The following is a 9681-nucleotide window of genomic DNA, read 5'->3' on the forward strand; positions in this document are numbered from 1 at the left end:
AAACTGTCACCAAAATGGTAAATGTTTTAAGTTTCAAGAAGATAATACTGACTAAATAATACTAAAAAGACAAAAAAACCCAACAAGGAATATGCAACACTTTGACAAAAGCCATAACAATGAATGAAACGAACAGGTAGCAAAAAAAGACTTGGTAAAAGCAAATTTAGGAGCATGTACAAAATATTCACACCCTACAATGCAACAATGTTGCTGCGATAAAAAACAAATCGCTGGAAAAAATACTAACAACAAAGGCATTAGAAAAACTAGTTAGATTTTGGCAAAACGAAATCAACGTCGAAGAAAATTAACAGTGCAATTCTGGGAACTGTTCTTTCGAACTTGAAAAATAATATTTTATTTATTGAAGCAAAAATTTTATTTTAAGGAGTGTGATATGAAGCAGAGAAAATGTTCGCAATTTTCGAAAATGTCTCCTATTCTGTGCAATTTTTTTACCAAAGAATTCAGTTTTTTTTCTCAACACATCGGAGTCAACAGATATTTGTCTTTTCATATTCTTCAAGGTAGGAATGGCAAATGGGGTTGTTGTTGTTGTTGTAGCGGCTACTAAACCGCGCTCGGGTCGGCTCATCCAACTGCGTTGTCGAACGGTTCAGCTAAGGGGAAGGGACAGAGGCGTTAGCTGGGTGGAGTTTCTGGGGGCATGCGCCGAGATGCCGTGCGTCATGTGGCGACTCTTCACATGCCGGGTACTGGTTGGGCACATTCTACTGAGGTATGAGTTTAGCCTGCTGCAATAGTCAGAGCGAAGTTAGGCTATTGTGGAGCGGGTCTCACGAGGCAGACAAAGTTCTGTCCCGTCCACGTCAGGTAGTTGTGTGCCTAGAACGGCATTCACATATCGAAAGTCTATATAACTCGAGGCTGAATTGCTGTGAACGCCGTTTAAAGTCGGTCGATATGCAGTTGCATCCAGAGGTTGTATTATGAACCTCTGGACTTCGTCCGTCAGTTCGTAGAGATGCCTCTTGACGTGCCTTGCCGACGGCTCTTCTGCGAGCGGTTGTCTCTTCGGGTGCCCGCGCCTGCGGCGTCCTACTACTGCCTTGCACATATGTTGCCAACAACGCTTCTTTGCCTTTGTCTCAATTGCTGCCATCCAGCGACTTAGGGACCTTTTTGCGGCTCAGTACTCTGTTGACAATTGCGATTTTATGCGCCGAGAAGGTAAGCAGACTGCCGAAGGTAACTCCGAGGGTTTTTGGGTTATCGGTTCGCCAGCTGCAGTCTGGCCTCCTTCGTCCAGGTGGTGAATAAGTTTGCCGAGGATTTTGTAGGGGAGAGGCGAGAAAGCTCAGAAAGATAGTCGTTTATATCCGAGCACAAGTCATCAAATCCATTCCCAGACGCCATTATCGAACAGTCGTCAGCGTAAGAGACAATAGAGACTGCCTCTGGTGGTTGAGGGAACTTCGATATATAATAATTAAACAATAGCAAGGATAGGACACCACCCCGTGGTACCCCCTGTTTAATTTTTCTTGATTTGCTAGTTTTGTCTCTAAAGATTACTAACGAATGTCGACCACTCAGTTAATTCGCCGATCACCGTTTGAGTCCCTGTGGGAGAGAGGAAGCCTCAAAGTATTCTAATAACGTGGAGTGACTGACGGTTTCAAACGCCTTTGATAGATCCAACGCTACGAAAATGAGGTCGTCCTGCATGGCATACCTTGCATATCAATCGCAACCAGATACTTGGGAAATGGGACGTGAGTAGTCAACACTTCCGCAAATTGATGAGTTGAATCTGTATTTGTTTAGTTTAGTTCGTGACCGGTCTTCAGGCCTGAATTGTTCAGAATGCTGCTGTTTTCGTGCACCAGTCTGTTGAACTACGTACCTGGCGCAAAAACTACACCCTGCGAAGGTTGGAGTATTCCCACCTTTATGCGCTAGTAAGGAATGACAATCGGATCATAATGGGCCACTAAGTCACCATTGAATTTATTAATTTACTTAGGTACCTAAATTGCAAAAAAAATAAAATTAATTTGGCGAAAAGTGCTTAGCTTAATATTCTTATTCTGCTCTTGATTGGCGCTGTAACCGCCTAAACGCCTTCTGTTCCAACTGTCTCCAATTGGATATTCCAAGTGACGCGCACTCCGTCCTCTCCTAGTATTTCCATCGGAGAAGAAGCCTTCTTCTGCTACCAGTGCAAATGGAGTATATGTACCATTAAATAAAATAAAATTCCCCTTCGAACAAATTTCCCGTTCCACTCTACCATACCCCACACAGCATGACTGGGCGTTACTTCAATGCTCCCCAATCCCAAGCCTTCAATATTTCAATTCTCCTACTTGCTCCTCTTACACTTTTTGTTGATTCCATTATAGTCTTATTGAACCTTTACTAGGCTGCTGTACCTATGTGCGACGAAGCTAACCGCAAAATTCAACAAGACGTTAATGTCTGGGGCTGTCAGCTAGTAGCCAATAGCTAGCAAATGCCAATACAATTTCTCAGGTGTTGAGTACGTACATATCTACATTCATTATACAACTTCATACTTAGTACAATGTACATATGTATGCATGTATACTTACTTGTCTCCAGCCTCCGCATCTTGTCCCTGGCAATTTGATGTGTCAGACTCAGCTTGCAATTTGTTACATTTGATTTATGAATGCCTTCGCCTTTCGCATAGCATATGTATGTATGTAGTTTTGCGCATGCGCTAATGTCTCCTTGCTAATAAATACCTAAACATTCACATTGTATAGCAGCGAGCATCTAATGTGCATTGTTGTAGAATAGCAGCAAATGTGACACATCTCGACCTTCGCACAGCGAATGCATTTCGATGTTTAAAGCTCTTTTTCTAACTCGAACTGAACTCAAATCTGTTGTTTTCGCATTGAATATATTGGCCCTCCTGGGGTTGATGACCAGACGATTTGCCCTCAGAATGTCGAAAATAGCAGTAACGTGCTGAAAGTGTTCTTTGGACCGAGACCGAGAGTAGATGATCTGGCCATCTATGAAGGATCGCCCGAAATCCAGATCACATTATCTACGGTGAGTCTAAGGCCTTGAGGGTTGCCTGACTATCAGAAAATGTGAGCCTTGTTTGCTCTGTGTTGGTCTTTGAGCGAGGCCCCATGCTGCTTCTTGGATAGCAAACAATTCTGCTTGATATACAGTGGCTAGACAGTCGAAAAGTGTGACTAGTCTCAGTTCAGCTGAGAAAACTTCTCCTCCGACAATCCCACCAAGTTTAGAGCTATCCGTATATAAGTTTATCAAATGAGGCATATGGTAGGGTCTGCTGTACCAGTCATCCATGGATCGTGTTGTATCTTCTTTCGGTATTAATTGACGGTATAATGTGCAGTAGTCGAAGATTGGTATTGACATAGTCGGCTACAATCCCAGGATGGCCGAATGGACTGGGGTTCTCTCGATTCATCAGTCAGTTTCTTTAAGTCTTACTTAAGTCTTAAGTCCAATTTCAGCAGAAAACATTCGACCCATACATATGTACTAAATATACTTATGTATATGCGGGCAGTCAATCCACGATTCTCAACTGTATGAAGGCACAAACTTTTGCATTGATGCCGTAGCCTCTTTTTGGTATCTTAGTTAACGTAAGACTAGCATTTCAAATGGACATCAAGTTGACTAAGAGGTCACTTCCATCTCTGCATCTATATAAATCCGAGTTTATAGCCTTAATAGAACTGCATTAGCTTGACGACATCATCAGTGACGCTTTCGCTACCGCATTCCCCTGGAGTCGCTTGTTTTCATCAACGCCAACGCTAATTAACGAAGCAAGTTAGAGATACCTATTTAACTATATACATATGTACATACTATATATAGATATTTATAGAAGTAGTTAGCTTTGGATCCGCTTCAACTCCACACGCTCAGTGGTTTCGTTGCGGCAAAGATCAAGCAGCTGAAAGCGTCGCGATCATCTTCATCATTAACATTAGATGGACTACAGGTCGCAGAGTCAGGCGCCTGCAAATGTAGTGATCCTCATGCGATCAGCTAAGCTAAAATAGAACTTGTATAAATATTCATATGTATGTATGTACGAGTATGCATGTATGTACATATTGATGTGTATGCGATGTACATAGATATCTGGCTAGATCAGCATTTAGTTTGTAGCATAGCAAATCTTTGGATACTGATTACTAGCAGATACAAATTGGATACATGGCTACCACCTACGCGGACTCTGTTGGATATGCTTCATGTATATGTACAAATACATATGTATATATATATGCACATTAGACCGTGCCAGAAAAAAGTTCGCCATACAAAAATCTTTATTACCAAATGTATGTACAAAGGTGTCATCGAGAAATATAAAAAAGAACCCCTAAATTCGTAAAAAAAAAAATTTATAAAAAAATTTTCGCAATTGCCTTCTAAAAATTGTATGGGCTCAGAGGTGTACGGCGAACTTTTTGTTTGCTTGTAAAGTGGTGCGGCCTAATGTACGAGCACTTACAATCTATGTATATTCACGCATAAATATTATTAAAAAAAAACAACCATGAATGATAGATACGTATGTATTAGACCTCTGCATGAGTTCATTCAAACTTCTAGCCAAACAGAGTACAGTCGATTTTAATATTCTACTTCGAATACAAAACACTTACCCTTTTGAATTTTGTAAGTTATGAATAGTTATTTGTTTTAAATTTATTAAATTTATTTTCACGTTGTTTGAATATTGTTATGACGAAACACATATTAAAACAGGTATTCACTCAAATTCAACAAAATTTTAAGCAAAAATCATTCATTCGATCTGTATATGAATAATTCATATGCCGTTTTGAATGAATTCATGCAGCCCTCTCTAGTACGTGCATAAGTACATAACTAAGCAATTGGAACGGATACAGAAGGTCATACCCGTCAGGAAATCTATACCCTAATTTGATAAGTTAAGCTGGATTAGGAAGTCGTACGTGAATACGGGCTTCATACTTCCACTTGGAAGGATATTTACCCATCCTGAATGCCTTCCATGAATGCCAGGAGGAGGCCTATCCCTCTAACCATAAATGTTCCAAAGTATTATTGTAGTGTCAGTTAAAATGTCCGAGAAGAAACTGATAGGCTCCGATGGTTTAGCTTCTGTTATCTTTGGCAAGCTGTCGAAAAAACGAAAGCCCAAATGAGCCGCCTTGTCTAGAGATTTGGACATCGACATTGGCAATTGTGAATTGGTTCTGTCTCATCTTTACCCTGGATGGAACTTGTTGGTATAGCATAGCGTTTTGTAATGGATCTGGGAGGGTCTCTTACTGTATATTGGTTTATCTTCCAAAGTAGCTCAGTCCTTTTCATCCTCCACTTGATTGTCAACGAAGATAACGAGTTTCCCTGATACATATGTCTTCTTGATCGTAAATGACCTGCTGGTGGACCTAATAGAGACCCGCACCAACTTACTTACCCATCATTGAGCCTTAAGTGTTGATGGTAATACCATCCTTTCTTTTCAGTTGGTCAGGTCCTCTTCTTTCCTAGTTGGAAATCCTTGAAGAATCCTGAATCAGATTACCCAGTATTAAGTAATGTGATCCAAGCCAGCTACGAAGTTAGCCATGATTCCATTATTCCGGTCGCTTTTAATGTCACTCTTCACACGTTTTTGGAGATCTAGAAAGTATCAAACCAATATTTTATATCTTCAACTGAAGTGAAGCCTACTCTCGTAGAAGAATTCTGCATCGACGGGAATAAATGGTTGCCTAATGGTGCAAGATCTGAGCTGTAGAGTGGATAAATTAGGACGTCACGTACCTCCGAGATAAGTTTTGACCATTCGTGTGACAGGCGGCCAAGCATTTTTGCGGAAGATCAATAACTCATATCTGACCGGCCGATCCCATCGTTTTCCTCGCAATCGCTCGCTGCAGTTGCATCAGTTTTTGTCTGTAGAGAGCCTCATCGATCGCCTGACCACTTTTCAGAAGCTTCTGATACAGGACTCCCTGCTGGTGCCACCAAATGCAGATCATTATATTGCTGCCATGGATATTTGGCTTTGATAACGATCGCCCGGGTTCGCCGCACTTAACTTTGCTTTGTACCCTTTTGCTTGGTTTGAGTTCGTAAAGAAACCAGTTTACGACTTTCTGGACCATACCAAAGATTTTCAAACTAATTTAAATTTCGTATTAAGTCACGCCTAACATTGCCGTAAGTTCTTCTTGGGTTTGGCATGGATCTTCATGCAAAATTCCGCCTACTTAGGCATCTGCAAATGTTGATGGCCTTCTTTCGGGTCCCTAACAAGTAGAAATTGATGGAGCATGCTCTCCCTACGGTAGCCGATGACTTTCTGCTGCACTTTTTTCAGATGGATGCAAAGTACTAATGCTTCCCGCGAATGGAATTTCTAGGCATATTGATGAAATAAAATATACTAAGTATAGAATGTAGTAAAATGATGACGCTTTAACTTGAAGTTGGCCGCAACACTGTGCGGTTTTCTTATACACTACTGGAGCCCTCTGTTGGCAATCCTTTAAAACTTACTTTTCTGCATACCTAATATCCACTGCTGTCCACCCAACTAAGAAGAGTGGACGCTGAAAGCCGAGCCGATCGTTAAGCTGATTTCGATCGACGGTGATCAAGATTCGGTAGCGCAGACTGGATGAGAGAATCAGCGCTGTAATTCACGCTTGCTTTAATTTTGTAAAATTATTTAATTAATTCATTAATATTTTAATCAAACGGGCGAGAAAATAATTCGCTAATAAAAAATCAATATTCATAATTCTGCTCCGTTCAGCTTCACCTCTGCGGAGCCTGAGCGATTTTGTACAAAATTCTACGCAGTCAGTTATAGAGCTTATTTCTCGAATTCACCATCTTTACGCTCAGCTCAGCTTTCAGCGTCCACTCTGCGGGTGATGTAAGGCTTCATATAACTTATGAAAATGGTAAAATGACGCATTTACCGTGAATGAGTTGTGGTGATAGTCTCCTTCTTTCCCGAAGGTCTCTGGTACCTTTAGTACACTGCTTAGTTAGAACAAATTTCCTTCATCCGTTACTAAATCTAGTTTGGGGGCAAACCGCCACTTTTCATAAGAACTTCTTTCCCTAACCAAATTTTTTTCCTGCAGGGTAATCAGAATGCGGTGTGCAGTGTAGGAGACATATGCTTTCAATTTCTGAATCAACAAGTGTGCCTTTGTATTGTCTTCTTTTTTTATTTATTTTTTTTTTACAACACTTTCTGTTCTCTATTCGCCGACAGGAACTTTGCCAAGTAATGTTAAATACTCGCACAATATATTTTTTTCTACATACAATTTTTCCTTCCCTTTGTTTTTTATTTTTTTTTTCTTCGCCTTTTGCTGTCGCGCTTGATCATTCGTTAGCGATCGTGTCAGTTTTAAGGTTAATGTGAATTTAATTCAATTACGATTTTTTAGGTCAAATAAGGTGCCGCTTTCGATTTGGCTTGGCGTCGCTTGCAAGCGCTAGTAATCAAGGAAATTCCATGTGTGGCACATACTTACTCGTAGTTAAAGGGGTCAGTTGTACGGGTGGATGCCATAATAGTTCGCATAAGCACTGTTATACATACATACATACATACATATGTACATATGTGACTAATTGAATGATATGAACATTAGCGCATTAATATTGAAGACAGATGGAAGATTATTTTATTGGTTTGTAATAAAGTAGATTTAGAAAAACCGTATGTGAATACATATGCACATACATACATACCTATATGGTTCCTAGCGGTACTAGATAAATTACGAACTTTAAACAGATCCATAAATATTGTAGTTAGTATCACAAATGGTATCTACATACGTTCTTACATAATTTTAGAATTTATAGGGTTCCCTTTTTTCAGACGTCGAACTCTTGATAGCGACCGATGTGAGCATATGACGTGTTCCAACAATATCCAAAGGTTTGTCATTTCTCGATGAAACCGATTAGAGGCTACCTTTCTTAGTCAACTCATCCGCAACACAATTTCCTGCAATATCACTATGACATCACCCATTTAAATCAAACTAAGAAAAAATGTTACGGAAATAAAAGAGAGGTAAGACATTCCCACTTACTAGCATTGAGCGTACAATTAACGAACACAGTCGCTTAGTTATCAGAGACGATATTAACCTCTTTTGTCGATATCGCGCAGCTGAGGCGCCAGCTACTTTTTCCTAGAAAACCAGACCAATACCATCTGGAAACCTAAATTTGAAGTTCTTGGAGAACTTCTTGCCGAGGACTCCATCACTGACCGGTTGATCTAGCTCCGACCCATCGGTTTAGAAGTTCACCAGTGCACCCTTTCAATCACTGCCTCCTGTCCTTAAATCCCTAGAGGGGATGTAGGTGAAGAAAAAGTTCGCACTGGTAACAGTCTAAGTAGTCACTTAGCGATCCGCGTTATCAAGAATAAACTCAAACCCTTCCAGAGTGTCCAAATTCTGAGTTAGTTAAGCACCTAATGTCCTTATTGTAGCAGCCTTACTTACGATTTCGACGGGAACATTGTTAAGTCCCACACTAAATGCTAAAATGATAGTGGTCCTGAGTGCCACAATTAATCCATTGAGGGCGGCTAATTGTAACAGCTCTAGTTGTCTAACTAGCCTTGTCTCCTCTATTGCATGCCACCAGACGAGAACTCTCCTAAATGTAATGGGCTCAACCATGTTTTCATAGACCCTGGAAATAAGTCAGCAGCAGTGGAGAGCTACTGATGTGATTTTGGTACTAAAAACTGAAAGAAAACATGGCTTACGTCGTTAGGTGCTTACCCATTTTCCCAGTGGGTTAAATAAGAAAATATTCGTAGTATTAGGCATACATTTACCATGATATTGAGTGAGCTTAAAAGCTTCCAGATGATTTTAATAACTTGGACTATCTGCCGAGGGTTTTAAATGCTGCAGCAATGACGAATCAAAATCAATTCTTCAATTTTTACTCAGCCTTGAATGCTGTGACATTGTCTTCCGCATTGTCTAAATAAGTGCAAGTGAATATGTACATACATACATAGTGACGTCACAAATTGTTAGACAATCCAAAAATAGCTTGGAATGTTTAAAAATAATCCACAGTCAGTAGTCATTCACATTTTGTTTGATATTATTTTTAGTTATTTTTCTTTTCTTTTATTTACTTTACTTTGTGTCGTCCGTTGATTGCGTTGTTGTGCAGGAAGCATTTGCATACCGCGAACCGCTGCTGGTTATGGGAGCTTTTCTTATATGTACATATTTTCGCGATCATTCGCGATCATTGTGGGTTCTCCCCGCTCAGGCTCTCACTTTCTCATTCGCTGCTGCGATCCAATTATAAATCAGCAAGCTTCGTTGGCACTCTCCACGACTTTGACACACATTTCGGTTGCTGCTTTATGAGTACATACCCCCATTCACTTTAACGGTTTAATAAGTTTTTATTGCATGTATGAATTTACTTTGTTGTAGTTGCTTGTAAGTTTGTTTATAAGTTTATGTACTATCTCTTTTTTTTATTTCGCTCTTATGTATTTGTTGTTGATATGTTTACCTTAAGCTTGTCAATCGATTTACACTGGTTTCTCTCCTCTCATTTCTCTCATTATTTTTTTAGGTTTGTAGTAAATTTTATGAATGAAATTTTTTT

Source organism: Rhagoletis pomonella, unplaced genomic scaffold (assembly GCF_013731165.1).
Source record: "Rhagoletis pomonella isolate Grant_MI unplaced genomic scaffold, Rhpom_1.0 Rhpom_scaffold_00001, whole genome shotgun sequence".
In the NCBI taxonomy this organism is placed as follows: domain Eukaryota; kingdom Metazoa; phylum Arthropoda; class Insecta; order Diptera; family Tephritidae; genus Rhagoletis; species Rhagoletis pomonella.